This window comes from Protopterus annectens, chromosome 10.part0, assembly GCF_019279795.1.
Source record: "Protopterus annectens isolate FY-2018-M chromosome 10.part0, PAN1.0, whole genome shotgun sequence".
Classification (NCBI taxonomy): Eukaryota; Metazoa; Chordata; order Ceratodontiformes; family Protopteridae; genus Protopterus; species Protopterus annectens.
This window is the reverse complement of record NC_056744.1, coordinates 101,406,553-101,413,814: the sequence shown is the minus strand read 5'-3', so window position 1 is coordinate 101,413,814 and position 7,262 is coordinate 101,406,553.

The window sequence follows — 7,262 nt, the reverse complement described above, 5'->3', positions numbered from 1 at the left end:
AAAGCTTTCTTTACTGTTGTTCATAATCTACAGGGGAAATCTCAGATTGGGTCACAGTTAATGTAAATGGTCACAAAGTACACTTATCTGACTGACATTACCAATTCCTTGTCAGACAGTTTGAATGCGGATTTCACCACCCTGTCGCTATACAAGGGCCACATTTCCAGACCTGCAGAATGTAATACCTGATGATTCACAGACACTCTAGTTAAAACATCTCTTTAACAAGGTCCACACCACAGCGGCAATGGTACTGGACAGTGTCCCTGGCTGTGTCATACACAAGCTGACATATGAAGTCACCATTAACCTAAACGCTCTGTCCAGATGGAGCCTCTATACAGGTTACATACATGTGGAATGACATACGGTAATGGTGTTCACAGTCCACAAGGGTTGAGCTACAATGTCTTCTTCTCCTTTCGGATGCTCCCATTAGGGGTCGCCACAGTACATCATCTGTTTCCATGTCTTCCTGCCCCCTGCATCTTGCGCTGTCACACCATCCACCTGCATGTCCTCTCTCACCACAGTCATAAACCTCATCTTAGGCATTCCTCTTTTCCTGTTACCTGGCAGCTTCATCCTTAGCATCTATTTCACAATAAACTCTGCATCACTCTTCAGCACATGTACAAACCAACTTAATCCTGCCTATCTGGCATGGTCTACTAACCTTCAAACCTGGCCTGACCCTCTAATATACTTATTCTTAAACCTGTCCACCCTCATCACACCCAGTGCAAATGTTAACATAAATTGATTAAGGGTAAAACTACAACAGGTCCTGGAAACTCTCACTCTATAAGCCAGACCAATGTTATCTGGAAGGCTATGGAGCACAGCATTATGGAACTCATTAACAGAGACATTATGAACCTGCAAACACTGCACCATATCCACTTAGGTTCTCTAAAGGCCAGATCATGGCTCCTACACCTAGTAGACTTCAAGCCAGTCAACAAGGCTATAGGTGAGGGAGGGGAGGTCAACACAGCCAAGCTATAGCTCACCAGCAAATCATACCCATCCAACATACTGGCATTAGACATAACCTCAACAGACTGACCATAAACGATTGTTAGATGATGGCTTGACAACTGACGCACAGATGTAGGACACACAGTAACATTTGCAGCCTCCATGTACTATTCTATGCCAGTAACAAGTGGTATTTATCTGCACTCGGTCCTGGGACCACTCCTGTTTGGCATAAAGCTTTCTTAGGTACAAGCAAACACAGTAGGGATATGTCTGCCCACATTTGATGAAAATGCATACTGTGGGCTATACTTTATTCTCCAGATAACACACACATCCTCCAAAAGGGTATCATACAGATAGATACCTGGTGTCAAACTCATGCTGTAAAGCTATAAGCCTAAGAAAGCATAGTTATCCACTTTTAGAAAACAAAGTATCCCCAGAGTACCACATAGATAGTAGCCCCCAAAATGTGGAACAGGTACTAATGTATACATAGAGCCATGTGTTAAGTCATCTCTCCTTTGATAATCACATTACCAAAGGGTTTTGGAAATCCCTCTGTGCAGCACATAAGCAATAAAGAGTTTGCATGCAGATCCATAGAGGTTGTTGCACACCTATAATGATTAGTCATCTTTGCCAGACTTTGCTTGCTTTGGAACAGGTTTCAAATATACCTCAAGCATAAACCCTCACTCACACTCTTCAATAGAAACCGTGATGAGTGGATGTGAAATGGAAGCCATAGCCCAGGGATCACTGCAGTGGCTAAGCTTGTCACAAGCATACAGAAGTGACCTAAGGTCTGGAAAGTGCCAGCATGCTCTGGCAAAGATAACACATGCGTTCATGGTGAAAGCAGAGTACCCACCTATGAAATACTTGAGGTCACATGCATGTATATGGATTTGCCCCACAGCTACCTTACATCTGTAATGCACATACAGTTGTCATTGTGATATGTCATACACTATAAAAATCAAAACCCACTCCACATTGGCCAACACCTGGAGCACAGACACACACAGTCAGCAAGTGCAAGATTCAAACTCTTTCCTAACTACATTATGATACTACAACAGTATGCATTTATACAACGCGCTATACACATTACTGGAATTTCACTTTTCCACAGGTATATTTGTAGGATGGTGACATCATCAGACTTGACAAAGAGGAGTATACCACTTTTAAGGTGTTTGAGTAGTCTCCAAAACCGTTGCTCCTCCCCCAGGAGGAACACACACACAGTTGGCAAGTGCTTGATTCAAACCCCTACCTAACTACATTATGATACTACAGCAGTATGCATTTACACAACGCGCTATACACATTACTGGGATTTCACCTTTCCACAGGTATATTTGTAGGATGGTGACATCATCGGACTTGACAAAGATGAGTATACCACTTTTAAGGTGTTTAAGTAGTCTCCAAAAAGGTTGCTCCTCCCCAGAGAGACACACACAACGTTGGCAAGTGTTGGATTCAAACCCCTACCTAACCACATTATGATAATGCAGCAGTACACATTTACACAATGCGCTATACACATTACTGGGCTTTCATCTTTCCACAGGTATATTTGTAGGATGGTGACATCTTCGGACTTAACAAAAGTGAGTATACCACTTTTAAGGTATTTGAGTAGTCTCCAAAAAGGTTGCTCCTCCCCAGGGAGAGACACACACACACACACACACACACACACACACACACACACACACACACACACACACACAGTTGGCAAGTGCGGTGTTCTTAATCCAAACTAAGTACGTCTTTACACTTCAGCAAGCAATATGGAGTTACAGGGTGCAATACAGATATTACTTTCTGACAGTTTGCACAAAGGTTTTTATTCACATTTGCTAACCTCAGCAGGCTTATCATACTATGTGTATTGTATGCATAGGCCATGACCATATCATATATGGGCTGATGCACCACATGCTGGCACACATAGGGTCAAACCTTGAGTAGCATCTTACCTTCACCTACATGATACTGCAATATAACAGAAAGATGATAAACTTCAACAATTGACTGAGCTTCTGGTGTCATTCAAAGGGGATCCAGTCTCTGTCTGCCTGTGATGACATGATAGACAAGCCTTGTTGCTTCACTACAGATGGTCTGCACCTGTCGCCCCTATGCTTCTGAATACTGGCCAAGGCTCGTGCTGTCCCCATATTACCTTTTTTAGGCAAGGCTCAAAGGTTCATAGGTAGGTTCTAGTCTATCGGCTATACAAGGCCAACCAAAAAGCTACCCTGGCTTTTGCCACCCAAGAAATTTATTTTCCCGTGCCACTGTCATGCAGAGACACAGAAGTGATCCCGAGGGTGAATTTCTTTTTTCCCATCCAATAATCAAGATTTTTCTTGAAGAGTGTTAATGAGGACCTTTGTTTGATATAGATAGGTAGTTTATTCTGGAGTATGTGAAGTCTGTGGGACAGGAATCTATCCCAACGGCATGATCTGTTTATTGTGGTGACAAGGTTTAGGTCCCTAGAACGTATAGGTTCATAGGTAGGTACTAGGCTATCTGCCCAAGGGCATTTATAAGCCTAGCCAGAATGTGTTGGCTTTCGCCTCCCTTTTAAATTAGTTTCCTGGGCCTCTGTCTAGCAGGGCCACTGAAGTGATCCCAGGGGTAAATTTACAATTTCCCATCCACTCATCAAGATTCCTCTTGAAGAGAGTCTGCAAGGGGCTCTGCCTAACATCAACTGGGATTCTATTCCAGAGTGAGGGAAGTCTCTGGGACAGGAATCTATCCCTCCAGCACATCCTGTTTTTTGCTTTGCTGAGGTTTAATTCACTGGAGCGTGTGGCTCTAAGAGATTTGTTTTTCTTGAGGGTGAGCATGTCCATTAATTCCGGGTTGGACATGGCCTTATACGTCAGGCATAGATCACCTCTGAGCATGCAGTAAGCAACCGAGTGGAGCTGGAGTTTCTCTAGTCGAGCTGCATAGGGCATCCCTTTGAGGCCCATGATCCTCTTGGTGAAGTACTTCTGTGGTCTTACCAGCTGTTGCATGTGCCAATTAAGATACATACCAAATGGGGCATTGTAGTCTGTTATGGGGGCACAATGACCTCTCTTGATCTAGAGGTGAACCCTTTCATGATTAGGTGGGCTACATAGAAGGAATAACTAACCACTTTGCCAATGTGATTATCTAAGGAGAGGTTACTATCTACCTGGGTCCCCAGGTCCCTAATTACATTTTCCGTACCTAGTGGATTACCACCTATGTGGTAATTTGTGGGCACTTTGTTTTTTCCAAAGGGGATGACTATGCATTTTTTTCCATTCAGCTTGAGGCCATGGTTTTGACACCTGGTATCTGTCTCTGTAAGACCCTTCTGGAGGATGTCTGTGTCAGCCAGAGAGTCAATTATGGCCCCCAGTTTACAGTCATCTGGGAACCTGGTCAGCCATAGTCCTCCCGTGCTTGCCTGTACCTCAGAGAAGTATATACTGAACAGGAGGGGTCCCAGGACCGAGACCTGTGGGATGCCACTTGTGACTGGTTTAGAGTCGGACATGGCACCTGCAACTTTGACCATGTGTGTTCTATCTGTGAGCCAGTTGGCCACCCATCTCGTGACATAGGGGTTAATGTTCAAGCTGGTAAGCTTGTCTATGATGCCAGAGTGGGGAATGGTGTCAAAGGCTTTAGTGAGGTCCAGGTAGGCTGTGTGGACTACCTTCCCTTCAACTATGGCCTAGGTAACTGTTTCAAAGAAGTCAACTAGGTTTAGGAGGAAGGATCTGCCTTTAACAAAGCCAAATTGGGTAGGGTCCAGTATCTGGAGGTTCACAATGTCTCTATTTATGAGTTCCATGATAATTCGCTCCATAGCTTTGCAGACCAGGCTGGTCAGGCTTATAGGGCGATAGTTCCCAGGTTCTGTTGTGGCACCACCTTTGTGGAGCAGGATGACTGTTGCTGTATGCCATTCTTTGGGTACATAGCCTGTGGTAAGGTTGAGTCTGAACAGTGAATGTAGGTGAGGGTTTAGTTCCTTTTGGAGCTTGTGTAAGACGCAGCCTTGGACACCATCCAGTCCCATTGTTGCTGTGTTCTTAGCTTTGGAGAGCGTTGTTTTTACCTGCATGTCCATGAAGTCTGGGGCTCTGCATTTTTCTGGGATGGACACGGGCCCTTTTGGGGGTGGGGGGGGGGTGAAGTTTGCACTGAACTTGTCCACTAGGATGTTGGCAATGTCAGTTGGTTCAGTGTATTTTTTGCCATTCTGCAGTAGCTGAAAGCATATCTGACAGTTGCCACCTAAATGTTTGATATCGCTAAAGAAGGCTTTGTGGTTATCTTTAGATTCCTTGGCAATTTTTCTTTAGAAACTGGACTTGGATTATTTTATGAACGATCGTAGTTTCTTGCTAATAATGATCAGTGATGCCTTTCCTTTTTGGAATTTTGCTCTATCACGTTTTAGTTTCCTCCTTCTGTTGTATAGCTTATTTAAGGGCAAGGACCACCAGATTGGTTTCTTCTTTTTGGAGGAGTGAGTCTTGGTTTTTATTGGGATGGCTCGATCCATGCATCCCTTTAGATACTCATAGAATGCACTTGTAAATGATTCTGCAGATTGGATAGCATTATCCTGTAGCAAGGGGGCTTTGAAACTTTCCACTTCAGTCTTGAGAAGTGTGAAGTTTGCTTTTGAAAAGTTTTGCACAGTGGTTTTGTTGACTGGGGGGGGGGGGGTCGGGATGTGGATGTCCAGTGTGATTACTTCATGATCTGATATTACCAGCAAGGGGTTTACCTCTGGTATGGAACACTGATCCCCCATGTTGGTGATGATCAGGTCAAGTATGTTGTCACCTCTAGTGGGAGTGGTGACCAGCTGTTCCAGGCCGTTTGAGTTTATAAACTCTAGGAAGCTTTGGGCAAATGACTTTGTACTCTAGTAATTCTCCCAGTCAGTGTTTGGGTAGTTGAAATCTCCTCATATCATGGTGTTTGTTAGGACCTTTATATTTCCCAGTGTTCTCAGGAATACTGAGTGAGGGTCCTGAGACAAGGTATGTGATCTGTAGCAGGCTACAATCTGATAAGCAGCTTTGCCCAATGTTCGTTGCACTTGCATGGTCTCCAAGGCCTCATGCTGTGCCACTAACCTGGAGGTGTGGGTATCCTTTATGAAAATGGATACACCCCCCTTCCTTTTGTATTTCAGTCTGGGTCCTGGGGCCGACGCTCGGAGGGATTGGGATTTCTTTAAGTGGAGCATGTCCAACAGCTCCATGTTTGACATAGCTTTGTATGTTAGGCAGAGATCACCTCTGAGTAGGCGATATGTGACAGAGTAAAGCTGTAGTGTTTTGAGATGGTCTGGGTATGGCATGTATTTGAGGCCACTAATTCTCTTTGTGAGATATTTCTGCAGGCTTTCCAGTTGTTGTAGATGTCTTGTGGGGTACATAGCAAAAGGGGCATTGTACGTAATAATGGCTCTAATGAGTGATGAGTAGAGGGGAACAATGACCTCTTTTATTCTGCATGAGACACCTTTTGTGATGAGGTGTGCCATGCAGAAGGATTTCCTGACTACTGTGGCGATGTGATTATCAAAGGAGAGTCTACTGTCTACCTGTGTCCCAAGGTAAATTATCATACTTTCGGTGTTAAGTATACTACCATCTATGTTGTAGTTCATGGGTACAGTGTTTTTACCAAAGGGGATGACAATGCACTTTTTGGCATTGAGCTTGAGGCCATGGCTTTGACACCAGGCATCTGTCTCAGTGAGGCCCTTTTGTAGGATGTCCACATCGTTAGTAGTCTCAATTATGGCTCCTAGTTTGCAGTCATCTGGGAACTTCATTAGCCAGAGACCTTCCATGTTAACCTGTACTTCAGGGAAGTAGATACCAAACAGGACAGGACCCAGGACTGAACCCTGTGGTACTCCACTTGTCACTGGTCCGAAGTCAGACTTGGAGTCTGCTACTTTCACAGTGTGGGTTGTGTCAGTGACCTAGTTGGCAACCCATTTTGTGACATAGAGATTTATACCTAGTTTAGTGGGTTTATCCATAATTCCAGAGTGGGGGATGGTGTCAAAAGCCGTGGCAAGATCTAGATAGGCTGTGTGAACCACCTTACCCTTGTCTACAGCTTTGGTGACTGCTTCAAAGAAGTCTATCAGGTTTAGGAGACATGATTTGCCTTTTACAAACCCAAAATGGTTGTGATCCAGAGTTTGGAGATTACCAGTGTCTTTGTTTATA